Source organism: Apium graveolens, chromosome 4 (genome assembly GCF_009905375.1).
Source record: "Apium graveolens cultivar Ventura chromosome 4, ASM990537v1, whole genome shotgun sequence".
Taxonomy (NCBI): domain Eukaryota; kingdom Viridiplantae; phylum Streptophyta; class Magnoliopsida; order Apiales; family Apiaceae; genus Apium; species Apium graveolens.
Window position 1 is genome coordinate 147,453,887 of NC_133650.1, and position 14,753 is coordinate 147,468,639.

Here is a 14,753-nt window from a genome sequence, read left to right on the forward strand (position 1 = left end):
TAATTCTTGTTCGAAGTCCAAAGAGTTTTACAATAAGCAAGCTGTTAATCAAACATCTGGAATAGGTTATGATTACAATGCTGCTATTGGAAAATTAGGCATAAACTCCCCTCCTCATGTCTGTGCTAAAGGCAGGGAAGTACCACATGTGCTTAAGGGTGTTGATGAACCCCTCTATAAAGAATCAATTGTTGAACCATTTGATGAGACCTCATTTATTATTCAAGAAGAAATCCGTGCTGAAGATAATGCTAATGAGAAAGCTGTCTCCAAGTCAAGTGTGTCAAAAGTTCCAGTCAAGGTTGTGAAAGCAACTGAGACTAACTCAGACATACATGAGTTGGATAACACAAATGCCATGTCTACCATGCATAAGTTGCCTATTGTTAATCCCTCTCATAAAGCATGTGGTGTTCCTGATTGTATGTCTTGTGCTTTTAATCTGATGTATGCTTATTTTAATGGTAAGCATGTTTCTAATGATAAGACTACTCCTCGTCAGCATGTGAATAATAGAAAGCATGATAGGTCTAAGACTGCTAGTCCTCCTAAAGCTAGAAAGGAGACATTTGTGCCTAAGCCTAAACAGAAATTTGTCAAGGCTGTTCACAAGGTCAAATGTTCAGTCATTGAGAACGTTGAGAATATTAAAATTAAGAATGTTGTTTTGCCTGATAAAGGCCAATTTTACAAATATGCCGGACCCAGCCAAGCTTGGGTTCCGAAGAAGGTCTAATCCATTTGTATTGCAGGGCATTAAACAGGTACAACCGGTAGTGTGGATTCTTGACAGCGGATCGTCAAGACATGTGACCGGAGATAGAGCCCTGCTATCAAATGTGGTTGAGAAAGCTGGCCCAGTGGTTACCTTTGGAGATAACAGCAAAGGTATAACGGAGGGATATGGCTGTTTGTTAGCTGGAAATGTTATCATTGAAAATATGTATGTTGTGCAAGGACTTGAACACAATCTGCTTAGCATTAGTCAGTTCTGTGACAACGGCTATAATGTTTTATTCGACAAGCTGAAGTGTCAGATTCTGCACAAGAAAAGTGAAAAACCCTCCTTAATGGGAATCCGGAAAGGAAATCTGTTCGTAGCTGACATGAACTCTGGAAGTAATCCTGAAGTCAATTGCTTCTATGCAAAGGCATCGTCAGATGAGAGTTGGCTATGGCACAAGAGACTTTCTCATCTCAATTTCAAAACAATGAATTCTCTTGTAAAAAGAGAATTGGTAAGAGGTCTGCCTCAGCTGGAATTCTCTCCAGAAGGACTATGTGAGGCTTGCCAGAAAGGAAAGTCAAAGAAAGCAAGTCACAGAGGCACTAACACATCTTCCATAACTGGCGTTCTGCAATTATTGCACATGGATTTATTTGGACCAGTTAATGTCCTTTCGATGTCAAAGAAGTGTTACTGTCTTGTGATAGTTGATGACTATTCCAAGTATATGTGGGTTTTATTTCTTCACTCTAAGGATGAAACACCACAAGTTGTGATTGATCATATCAAGATGATTGAGTTAGATTCTAACATCCCTGTTAGAGCAATAAGGTCAGATAATGGGACAGAATTCAAGAATGCACTTCTCAATGAATTCTGTACAGACAAAGGGATTACCAGACAATTTTCAGCTCCTAGAACCCCTCAGCAAAATGGAGTGGTAGAAAGGAAGAATCGTACATTGATTGAAGCTGCAAGAACGATGTTAAGTGAATCAGGTCTTCCAATGTACTTTTGGGTTGAAGCTGTCAATACTGCATGTTATACTCAGAATCGAACTCTAATCAACAAAGACTTCATGAAAACTCCTTATGAGATTTTGAATGAACAGAAACCTTCTATCAAATACTTTCATGTATTTGGTGCCAGATGCTTCGTGCTCAAAGATGGAGATGATCGTCGTGGTAAGTTCGAGGCAAAGGAATATGAGGGTATTTTTGTTGGATATGGAAGAAGATCATACAGAGTGTATATCATTGATCAACATAAAGTAACTGAAAGTGTCAATGTTACATTTGATGACACTAAACTCCCTAGTATCCAAACTGAAGATCCTTCTGAGAAACTGAAGTTTGATGATATGTCAGATTCAGAATCAGAACATGGTCAAGAACCTGAGGTTGTTGCTGGTGAAGAACCTGTTAATCATGATGATACTCAAGGTAATAGTGATGGAAACTTTGGCAACAATGGAGATACCACTGCTACTGACGGAGAATCCTCAAGTCAACATGGCAACAACTCAGGGGGAGATGCTGAAGGATCATCTAGTAGGACACAACATCACAATGAATTTCAAGGCGAATCATCAAGATCAAATCTTCCAAGACAGACTGTCTGGAATAAAGCTCACCCTTTTGAGTTGATTATTGGTGATCCAGATGTTGGAGTCAGAACTAGACGTGCTACTCAAAATGAGTGTCTGTTCTCAGGATTTCTTTTCTGAGATGGAACCTAAGAAGATTGAAGAAGCACTAACTGATCCAGATTGGGTGATTGCTATGCAAGATGAGCTCAATCAGTTTGAAAGTCAACAAGTCTGGAAACTAGTACCTAGACCTACACACAAGAAAGCTGTCGGTACTAGGTGGGTATTCAGGAATAAACTAGATGAAGATGGTGTGGTTACAAGAAACAAGGCAAGACTGGTAGCAAAAGGGTATTCTCAAGCTGAAGGCATTGATTATGATGAAACCTATGCTCCAGTGGCTAGACTTGAGGCCATCAGGATATTTCTGGCATTCGCAGCATTTTCAAACTTTAAAGTTTATCAAATGGATGTCAAGAGCGCCTTTCTGAATGGAAAGCTGGAAGAAGAGGTATATGTAGAGCAACCTCCTGGTTTTGAAGATCCAAATCATTTGGATTTTGTCTTCTTTCTTTTCAAGGCTATCTATGGGCTAAAACAGTCTCCAAGAAAATGGTATGACACTCTCTCTGAATTTCTTATTGAAAATAGCTTTATTAGAGGTGTCATAGACAAAACTCTCTTTTCTAAAAAAAATAACAATGATACTATATTAGTCCAAGTCTATGTGGATGATATAATATTTGGGTCTACTAATGATAATCTCTGTAAGAGATTTGCTAAGTTAATGCACAGCAAGTTTGAAATGAGCATGATGGGTGAGCTGAAGTTCTTTCTTGGATTACAAGTAAATCAAAGGTTAGATGGAACATTTATTTGTCAATCCAAGTATCTCAAGGAACTCCTCAAAAAGTACAATCTAGAGGATTCTGCATCAGCAAGGACTCCATCAACTACAGCTGTCAAGCTTGGACCATGTGAAAACTCCATTAAGGTAGATGTCACAAGCTACAGAGGTATGATTGGTTCGTTACTCTATCTTACTGCAAGTAGACCAGATATTATGTATGTTACATGCTTATGTGCAAGGTTCCAAGCGGATCCTAGAGATATTCATCTCGTTGTTGTTAAACGAATCTTAAGATATCTTAAGGGAACACCAAATCTAGGTATTTGGTACCCTAAAGAATCTGGTTTTAACCTTGTTGGATATACAGATTCAGATTACGCAGGAAGTGTTGTTGATAGGAAAAGCACCTCAGGAAGTTGTCAATTCCTAGGAAGCAGGCTAGTCTCATAGTACAGCAAGAAATAGCAAACAGTTTCCAACTCAACGGCCGAGGCTGAATATATTGCTGCTGGAAGCTGCTGTGCTCAGATCTTGTGGATTAGGAACCAGCTACGAGACTATGGCTCTGTATTGAACAAAATTCCTATTTTATGTGACAATACAAGTGCAATAGCCATCACCAACAACCCTGTGCAGCACTCGAGGATAAAGCACATTGACATCAGGTATCATTTTATTAGAGAGCACATCATGAATGGTACTGTTGAACTATTCTTTGTTCCAACAGAAGAACAAATAGCAGATATTTTCACTAAACCACTTGATGAATCCACATTTACCAGATTAGTTGGTAAATTGGGCATGTTGAATAGTTTTAGTGATTAATTTAGTTAATATCTGAGATCTGTTCTTGAATGAATTTACAAATGATTTTTTCATAAATGAAAAATTCATTTGCAAATTTGTTTTATCATTCTATCATATTTCTTACTTATTTCTATGGAATTTTTATTATCTTATCTGTTTTATTTACTCGACTTGTTAACTTCAAATATTTAAGAATATTTTATTTTCTCTAAAAATATTTTTCTATGAATTTTATTTGCTAAAATTCAACAGAAATCTATTTTTGAAATAAAAATAATTAATTCTGAAATATTGTCTTTGTTTTTATAAATATTTTCTGTAATAATATATAATTATCTTTCTACTGGAATGACAATCGGCAAGATAATTAAAATTGTCTTGCTGAAAATCATTTTAGTACACATGTATATATAAATCTGTTAATACTTAATTTATCTTATACTAGAATGACAATCGGCAAGACAATTGAAATTGTCTTGCTGAAAGTCATTTTAGTAATAATGATTGGTTATTTTAAAATCAGATTAATTTTATAACTAGCAAGACAATCGGTATGACTATTGATTGTCATGCCAGTAATAAAATTAATATCAGACTTATTATGTTTTATTTTGTACTGGTATGACAATCGGTATGACTATCAGATTGTCATACCAGTTATTTATTTTTATTTGTTTTAGTTTGTACTGGTATGACAATCGGTATGACAATCGGTATGACAATCCGATTGTCATACCAGTTATACTACTTAACTTTTTTTTGTGTGTTTGTTTTGTTTCATAACTCATTCACTGCAGTTTGTTTTCAGAAAAAAAAAATTTCAACAGTTTTTTTTTCTCTCTTCTCTCTCTTCGACCAAAATCAAATTCAACTGCCATTGTTGTTTTCCTTGCTCGAGTTTTTACTCAGCATACATCACTCCTGATATATATACATACAAGTATATACATAAAGGAGTGCTGCGAAAAAAAATTTCAATTTTTTTTTCTCGAATCAATTTTTTTTCTTTTTCCCTTTCAAAATCAGTTTGTGTGTGTTGAATTTGGGTATTTTTTTAATTTTAATTTTAATTTCTGTTTTGTGTCTTTTGGTTTTTCAAATCTGTGTTTGTGAGTTAGGAATTTTAACGAGATACATTCCTGTCTAAATTTTTCGATTATAATTAATTTAATTCGAATTATTAAATTAATTTAATTAATTCGAATTTTCTTAATATTATTCTTAAAATTCTGAAAGTGTGTGTCTTATTATTATTTTAAATGGCTCTCAATTTCCAAATTGTCGCGCATAATCAGGTTGGTTATTTTAATCCGGAAAAATGTGATGTGAAAAAATTTAAGCCTTGGATTAGATTTTTAAATGACCATTCGATTGTTAGCTCTGCTATTAAATCAAATGTGATTTTAAATGTCGATCTGCTTAGACTGATTTGCACAACCTCTACTGTGGCCGATGATTCAAAATCTTTTTCATTCACCGTGGCAAACACACAGTATGTAGTTGATGAATCAGTCATCAATCAGGCGTTAAATTTTCCATTGGACAATTTCTGTAATTTACCCTCTGAAAATGATATCACAAACTTTTTCCATGCTATTCACTATCAGGGGGTGATCAATTTAACCAAACTTTCAAAATCCAATTTGGTGTCTGAATGGGATATTTTCTTCGATACACTTTCTAAAGTGTTTGCCAACTGCACTAAATCCAACTTTCACAACATCACTTCCACTCTGCAGCATATTGGTCTTGCGGTTGTTTTCAATCAAAGGATCAATTTTGGCAAACTACTTTTTCCCATTCTCTTGAGACGTCTCACTACTGCTTTACGTGATCATTCTACAAATCGTAGGGTATCATGTTACTATGCTCGTTTTCTCATGCTTATAGCAGATCATCTTCTCACACCTGAACACAAAGCCCTTTTTGCTAACTCTGCAGTAACCGAACCCCCTCCAGTAAGCAAAAAGATTTACACCCGCCAAGACACAACATTTAAATTCATGCAAGTTCCAGTACTTGTATCTGCTTTCATGGCCACTTATATTCCTTTACCTATTTTCAATCTTCCCGGTCATGAACAGCAACCTCAACCTCCAGTGGTTCAAGCCACCCAGGCTCCTCCAACATCAGATGCTCTTCCATTACAGGTAGTAATTCCTCACTATCACTCCATTCCTACTTCTGTTGAAAGACCCCCAGTGGTTGATAGGGCTGACCATAAAGTTGTAGAACCACAGCTTCAATCCCAGGTCATAGAGCCAAACACAGAGTCACATTTTATCTCAACCTCTCCCCCACTGTCTAAAATGTTACCCAGAAGATTAATAGGAAGTAGTGCATTGTTAAATGTGAGTGAACCCTCAGTTCTGCCTCCTCCAAAGAAAAGAAGAACTTATACTGAGGCATCTGAAAGCCCATCCTTGTCCTCCCAATAGGACATGGACTTTGAAATGGCCAATGAACAGTTACTAGAGACATTCTCTCAACAGGATGAATCTATTGAAATTTGCCATAGGGTCATGGCATCTTGTACTGAGTCAAGCACAATTCCATTACTTACAATGGAACCATACATACCCACAGATGATACTCAGGACACAGAGCGAGGAGTGCACATAGAGTCTGTTACAGTGCCTGCCATAGTTACGGCAGAAGAGCAGTCACATGCTTCTGAGGGAAAATCTGACTCTCAGCCACCCTTAATAGAGTCATTTTCTCCCCTCCCAGATCAAACACCTCTGGCTCCCTCACGGGATTCTCCACTCGCAGATTTATCTGGAGAAAGTGGAGGGCAACTCGGTCAATCTATCCCTGAAGCAATTCAAACATCTATTTCACATGAAATGATAGGTTTGACTGAGGATCGGGACTCGCGAATTCCCATTGCACCACCACTGACCTCTCTTGAAGAGGCTAGGGTGATTTTAACTGCAGGTACAGAAGAACAGCAACAGGAAGACTCCTCATGAGCAATTATATTGAGAGAAATACAAGCACGTGAGGTGAGTGAACCAAACACGAGTGCAATTCAGGTGAGAGCACACACAGACACAGATACTGAAAACCTGTTAGCTCAAATTGCTGCTCTAAAAGAAGAACTTGCTAAAAGCCAAGATGAGGCTCAAGCATTCAAAGCACAAGTGGTTGAACGGTCTTCTTCTTCCACCTCTGTCAATAATCAGCTGGCACTCATAAGAAATGATATCTCAGATCTCAAGAACACTGTCACACCAAAGCTCAATTCCATTCAGGAAACTCCAACTTTATCATCTGATGACATTTCTAACTTCTGCTCTCTACATACAAGGATGACATCTCTTAAAAATTTGGTTGAAATGAATCATTCACTGGATTCCTCCAGATTTCTGAAGATAGAGACATGTATGGAACAAAAATTCTCACCGTCCCAATGAAGAACAAAGGACTTACTTTGAAGGGCCGTCTGGTGGAGGCTCAGGCTCGGGAGGTGATGGAGGTCATGGAGGATCTAAGGGAAAGTACGTAGAGGATCCCTCAACTAAGGGGGATAAGAAAGGGAGTAGTGGAAAGGGGAAAGAAAAAGATACCTCTGCTGGGGACAAAGGAAAGGCTGATGATGTCTATTACAGTGGAGAACATGATGACTTTGATATTTTTGACATTCCCACTGAACCAGTCTTGGAAGATAAAGATGGTTTATTTGAAGCTGAAGAGGAAAGTGATTTTGGAGAATGGGAAGAGGAAGCTACAGTGGATCCTATCTTTGAGAAAGAGTTTCAGCAGCAGCAGTCAGAGATGAAAAGAAAAGAAGCTGAACTCAAAAAGGTCTCCCAGATCATTGACATGAGGAAAGACATACAAAGAACAGAAACTCTTAAAAAGCAACGTCTTCATGACATTAAGGCTCAAGAAAGGTGAAGAGATGTCAGACTGAAGATTGGTGAAAAATGGGATGAAGCTAGGAGAGTACTTGATATGCCTCAGCTGAGCACTAACAATGATAGACAGTTCCTACATCTTCTTGACAAGCTGGAAATCTCAAATCCTAACAATGACATGTACATGAATGCTATCAAGACTGAAGTCTCAAGGATCACAGCTGCTTTTGATAGATCCCTAAATGAGATGAGCATTTTTGTATATTGTCAGAGTGAAGGATCTTTCAAGGTGTCACTTCATCTGTTTGAGAATCATTCTTTGTCAGAGATTTGGGTTCTTCTCAACAAGGTAAAAAGAAGCTCAGAATTGAATGAAGTTCTTCGAGAAAGGCTTAAAGAGTTTGCCAGCAGGGCTAGTCCTCAAGTGGTCAACAATCCTCATCAGGTGAGATTCTTTAAGTCTGATTGTCTTCAAATCTGTCAGCTAGATGTACAATCTCTTAAAGACTACTCAGCTAAGCATCTGGTCTGGCTGGAACATCATTTAAGAACTGCTGGATACTCATCCATGTTGAAGACTCAAGCTGCTGATTTGATTCAAGCTTATTGTGAAAAGAATATTAAAAGGTACAATCAGATCAAGAATAAGCTGAAGTCAGTTGGAGTTCAACCAGTCAGACCAGCAAGCTTCACTTCAGAAAAGGATCGTGTCTTTGACAAAGAGTTGCTTCAAGATTTAGAAGAAGGTGAAGTCAGAAGAGAAGACAACTGAAGTCAATTAGCTCAAAACTCAATGTAATATGATTAGAGCTTTATGAATCAAGATAGTCTAATGTAGTTATATGTTCAGGCTAGAGGAACATTTATCTTGTATTCACTTGTAAATTTCTTTTGGAATCTGGAAAATGTTAAATATAATCCAGAACTTTTCTGCTATTTACTTTGCATTACTGTTTATATCTTTTTCTTATTTGTTAGTTGAGTTATCCTCTAGGTATTTGTTGTTATTGTCTAACAAGCAAATAGGGGGAGATTGAAAGGCATATGGCATAGCCTATTTGTATATTCGAGGATTTAACTCAACTCAAATAAGAATGTAATAAGTAAATAGTGGATCTATTGTCAGAGAGATCTCACTAAGTAACATCTGTCAAAGGGTTAAGAAACATTATTCATCTACAGACTTGAAGACTTAATTCACTGGAAGAAGCTCAAGAAATTGATCAAGCCTCAGTGATATAAATCAAGATTGTGGATTTAATCAAGTGACAGAGATCTCATCAGGGTATTAATTAATTACAAGGATTTAGTCTGAAGAAAATCAAAGTCAAGACGTGAAGAAACATCACGGAAGTTAGTCACTCATGAACCAGACAGTACATCGAGTGTCAACGTTGAAGTGGTGGAATTGATTCATATATTTCAGTAATTTTCAGAAGATTTTTAGAAGAATGGTTGCAGCTCAAGATTAGTATTAATTCTCTATTAATTAATTAAGTCAAATAATTTAATTAAGAAAATAAATTAAATCTGCAAAGATTAATTTATTGATTAATTGAATTAATTGATTAATTAATTCAGAATTAATATTAAGGATTTTCAGAATTATTATTAGATTAAAATCTATTAATAATTCAGTAAGACAATTTGATTTGAACTACTATGACAATCGGTATGACAATTGATAGTCATACCGAAAGTCTTGCTAGTTCATTCTGATTGTCTTGCTAGCTATTGGGATTGTCTTGCTAGTTCAAAAGGATAGTCTCACCGAAAGTCCTACCAGTTCAAATGGATTGTCATGCCAGTTCATTTGATTGTCATGCCGAAAGTCCTGCTGATTCAACTGGATGGTTTTGTTTACTTAAACAACAAAACACAGCAGAAGACATTGATGCAATTATTCAACAGAACACACAAGTCAAGAACACAGCAGAAATAAAAGCAAATTATTTCATTTTTCATCTGCTTTATTCAAGATCAAAATTCTAGATTGTAAAGTTAAATCCAAACCACTAGAATTATTTATCTTGTTCTTGTGTAACAATCTAGCGGATTAAAATCCCTAGAACTTAATCTCAAATCGCATTTAGCATTTGATCTTTTAATTACAAAAATAGAAAAAGTTCATGTCGAATTTATTCTAGATTTATAATAATTGATTTGAGATTAATCCCTTGTAACCGATACCGTAGTTGTAACACCTTTCAAGTTTAATAAAAGTTTTATTTAACTTGAATTTTGTTTCACCCTTTTATTCCGCATTTTATTCGATTAAACGGTATTGTTTGCATTCAACCCCCCCTTCTACAAACAAATTGGGACCTAACAGTACTCTCCAGTAATGGCCTTCTTTCTATTCTCGTGGGGTTATATCTTTGCAGATATACCTGGGTTACGGATTCATTTAATTGCTTTAACACTATTTATATTTTATGGACTTGTTGAGCAATTTTTGGCTCACCCATTTTGTTGTTATTCACCTTATTGTTTTCAGTTAAGAAGGAATATGAAATCCATCAGGACTCGAGTGGGAATGAAGCAGGTCAAGCCTCGGGATCCTCTCATACCCAAGGTGTTGATCCCAATCCAGGAAGAAATCTTTGAGTTGCCCGAACAGGTGGAGTGTTGATAGATAGTGTGTGTGTTTGAATATAAGCTGAACTTAGTTTAAAATGAATTAGACAATGGTTTGTAATAAAGAGAGTTTGTGAGATTTTAAACTTGGTTTTGTAATAAAGTAGTTAGGGGTTCTTGTTTTCATACTTCAACCTAAAAAGATCCTGGTTAGTGTTAAAGGGGTTTAGTTTCATTTCTTTATTATTTGTTAATCAGATTGTACAGGTTTGGAGATTAGCTAGTAACCCACAGACTTATACCCCGGGTCTGGTGGGCGTTACAATAATTATGAGAGTAATTTGGCCTTCCGTTAGAGTTAAAAACTCTTTGTTGATTATTTGATTTTAGGAAGCCTTTTCTGTATCTTTGAGCTTTGCTTTGAAGCACACGATGAAGTTGTCTCGTGAGTAGAGAAATTTCACTATCATTGAGATTTTGGAGTTCCTCGTTTAACTCCTCGTCGTTTTCATCTTCATCAATTAATATGGCTTTTAGAGCCACATTTTTCTTTTTATCCTCCACTTTTGGAACAACCTTTTCCGGAATCTTATCTTCTTCGTAAGCACGAAGATTTCCGAATAGGTTATCAATCTTATACTCATTTAAGTTGTGCATCTCTTTTATATTAGTGACTTTAACCTTCCAACTAGGAGGTAGAGATTTGGGCACTCTTCTATTCTTTTCATTTTGAGTATAATTCTTTCCAAGTTGAGATAACTCATCGATAATACGAGTAAATCTTGTTTCCATATCAATGATATTTTCTCCTTCTTGGAGTTTAAAGTTTTCATATTCTTGGATCAATGTATCCATCCGAGAATCTTTTATATTAGTGGTTCCTTCATAGGTTACCACTAATTTGTTCCACATTTCTTGAGCCGACTTGTAATTATTTACTCTTTTATATTCTTTTTCTGCAAGTGCACTTGTGAGAACCATTTCCACCTTGGCAGCTATATTCATTGTGGCTTCTTCCTCTAAGTTGTATCCACTAACCTTCTTTTCGACGATGATGTCATCGATAGTTTTGGTAGGAATGCGAACACATTCTTCGATAGCCATCCAAACTTTGACTCCTTAAGATCTAGCATAAATGTGAAACCTCATTTTCCATGTTACAAAGTTGGTGCCATCAAATAGAGTAGGTCGTGAGCTAGATAGACCTTCAACACATCCAACGGGATTAATATACGCTATTCGGGATCACTTTTTGTTGTGACTGTAAATCTGCAAATCACTTAACAAACACGTTAAAAAGCACTTCTCTGATACCAATTATAAGGTCCCGTAAGAGGGCTATATTAAGCTAGAAGGGGGGTTGAATAGCTTAATTACCAATTTAAAAAATTGTTATGGCATTTTAAATTAATTTATCCCTTTTTAAAACTTTACCGAGTGGTTATGCAGTTTATATGTGCGGAAAAATAAAGTGCAAGGAAAGAAAATATCACACGGTGATTTTATCCTAGTTCGCGATGACGCAACCTCTAATAGATTCGCTCACCCCTACTCCAGTCCCCGAGCTCCTCTCTCGGACTCGGGATTTTCCCTTATAATAAACTCGCTCCTTTAGTAGGCGGAGAAGACTTTACACCCTTACAAGTATTTGTCTTGGTGCGTAACACAAGGGTCACCACCTTAAAATAAATGTAATACCTACACAACTTATCTTAGACAATAACTCCCCGCTATTTCTTCAAAGTTGTTGTAGAACCTTTGTGTGGACTTTGGCTTCCTTAGCTTTTGTCGGTCTTGGATCTTAGTGATCCGGTCTTGGGTCTTTCCTCTTCTTCACGGTGCGAAGACTACTAACTCCCCGTTAGTACATTTAGGACTTGGGTCTTAGAATGAGAATCACCTCACGTCACTTCACCTCACTATAAAACTAATAAGGCAATCCACGAAACAAAACAAATAGATAAAGGTTTGTTTTAAACTAGTATGTTATGGTACTAGCCCACAAGTAGTATAATATCCAAATAAGAATATTAAAACTAATTAGTTATACTTGACTTGGGATAATACAAGATGGTCAAGTATATTTATAATTACTCCTTTATAGATTGAATAGATAGGTGGAGTAATATGACAAGTCTTTTTATATGAAGCACCTATGGCTTATGACTTCTTTAGTATTCTTCTTCTTTCGATTATATATTTATGGATCGAAGAATACTTTAATTACAACCTCGGAGTTGTAATTTTACCTTTAAGTATATCAACTTCAGGTTTTAAGGTCTACTTGTATATTGATGATTATAAGGTCAAAGTATACTCTTTTAACTTCAAGCATAATTTATAAGATTTATGAGTCTTAGCCAAGATCCAAATAAATTAAGTGCAAGTAATTGGCTTAAGATTGTGCTTTCGAAGTTTGGATGAATAATTACGAGTATTTTATAGATATCGTAGTATAACCCCACAGACCACTGAAGATGTTAGAAGGGGTTTATACGATATGACTCGTAATTGTTTATAAACATGATATGTGTTAGCCAAGATCCAATTAAATAGCGTAAAATTAATTGGCTAACTCGTGGATTTGATTCATCCTTAATTTTAACGGATGATTACGAAGTATTTATAGATCGAGTTATAATCCCCCGGAACACTAAAGATGTTAGAAGGGATTAAAACTATGCTTCGTAATAATTTCTGTGCATGAAATGTGTTAGCCAAGATCCAATTAAATAAAGTGCAAGTAATTGGCTAACTCGTTAACTTAATCCATTTTGATATTTGACATAGATCGAGTTATAATCTCCCGGAACACTAAAGATGTAAGAAGGGATTAAAACTTTACTTCGTAATATTTTATGTGCACGAATAATTGTTATCCAAGATCCAATAATAAAAATAATTGGCTAACTCGTGAACTTGGGTCAAATATAATCTCCCTTTAGGAGATGAAGTACTTTTGTTTATAAATCTTCTTCTTGAGATGATTTATGTGAAGATCAAGTACTTATTCGAATTCCGAGTTCAAATCTTAGTTCTCTTGAGAACTTTGTTTATAAGAGATCTTGTAGTAGAGCTGAAGATGAATTAGAGAAATTAAGTACAAAGCTCAAATAAAAAGAACTCAAATAAGAAGCTAAAAGTTACCACTTTTGAAGAACGGTCGGAAAAGTTCACCGGAAAAATTCGTCGAAGGTTCGGCCGGATTTTGGCACTTTTTTCAAACTTGGGCAGCCCTTCGGGAGGCCAGAAAGTGGTAGTGGACGAGCTCCATTTGTGGGATAAAGCTTGGTTGGGTGAAGCTAAGCTTGGGTTTTAAAAACCTTGTATATATCTAAGTATAGAAGAGAGAGAAGGTTTTTGAGAAGAAGTGTGTGTATAGAATTTGAAAGAGATGAAGAGAAGCACTTCTTGAAAAAATCCCAACAACTTTGTGGCTCTTTAGCTTGGAGAAAATGGGTTGGGTTAGGGGTTTATTTATAGGAGGAGTTGGGTGGATTGAATGGTGGAGATTTGAGGAAAATGGATGGTGGATGGTGTATGTCACTTGGATTGATGACATGGAAAGCAAAGTGTGTTTCTTTTCAACCTGACATATGAGACAAACAAATTTATGGGTTCAAAAACTTAGCTGATATATTTGAATAAATATATATTTTCCTTTTTCTTTTAATCATTGTTTAATCACTTAATTAAGGATTAAATACCATTAATTATGACCACCTTAAAAACTCCTAAATAAATACCATAAAAAATATGATAATTACTTAAATAATATAAAATTATGTCCTGCAAGTTTTGGTCAACCTTGGTCAATGGTAGCTAGGTCAAACGTGGTCAACTGTGGGACCAACTTTTATGCCCGGACAAAAATTCTCTGAATATTTCGAAATTTTTATCATACTTAGAAAATACCATTTAAAAGATCCATTCAAAATTTCAAGTCATTCTAGAATGAGGAAGTATTTTATCTAAAATAAAACTGTTCTGTTAGCCTTTTCTTCTAAGTAAAAATACCAATGGTCTTGAAATGAAGGAGATGGATCTTTTGACCAAAGTTTTGACTTGGATAAATACTTCAAATATATTTCCTAATATATAAAATATATTTGGATGATATAAAATGTGTTTGAGCATTTTTGAATAATTTTCTCCGAGAAGTGTTGATTTTACGAAATGGGAGAAAATTACTGTAACTATTTATAAATGAGTTGCAGAACTGAATATTAATATTCCAATCATAAATATTAATAAACTTTGAATAAAACTCTTTTTGATTGATGTGAGAATATATTTTTGAGCGAAGAGTGAAATATTTTTGATATAGCACGAGATCTCTAAAGA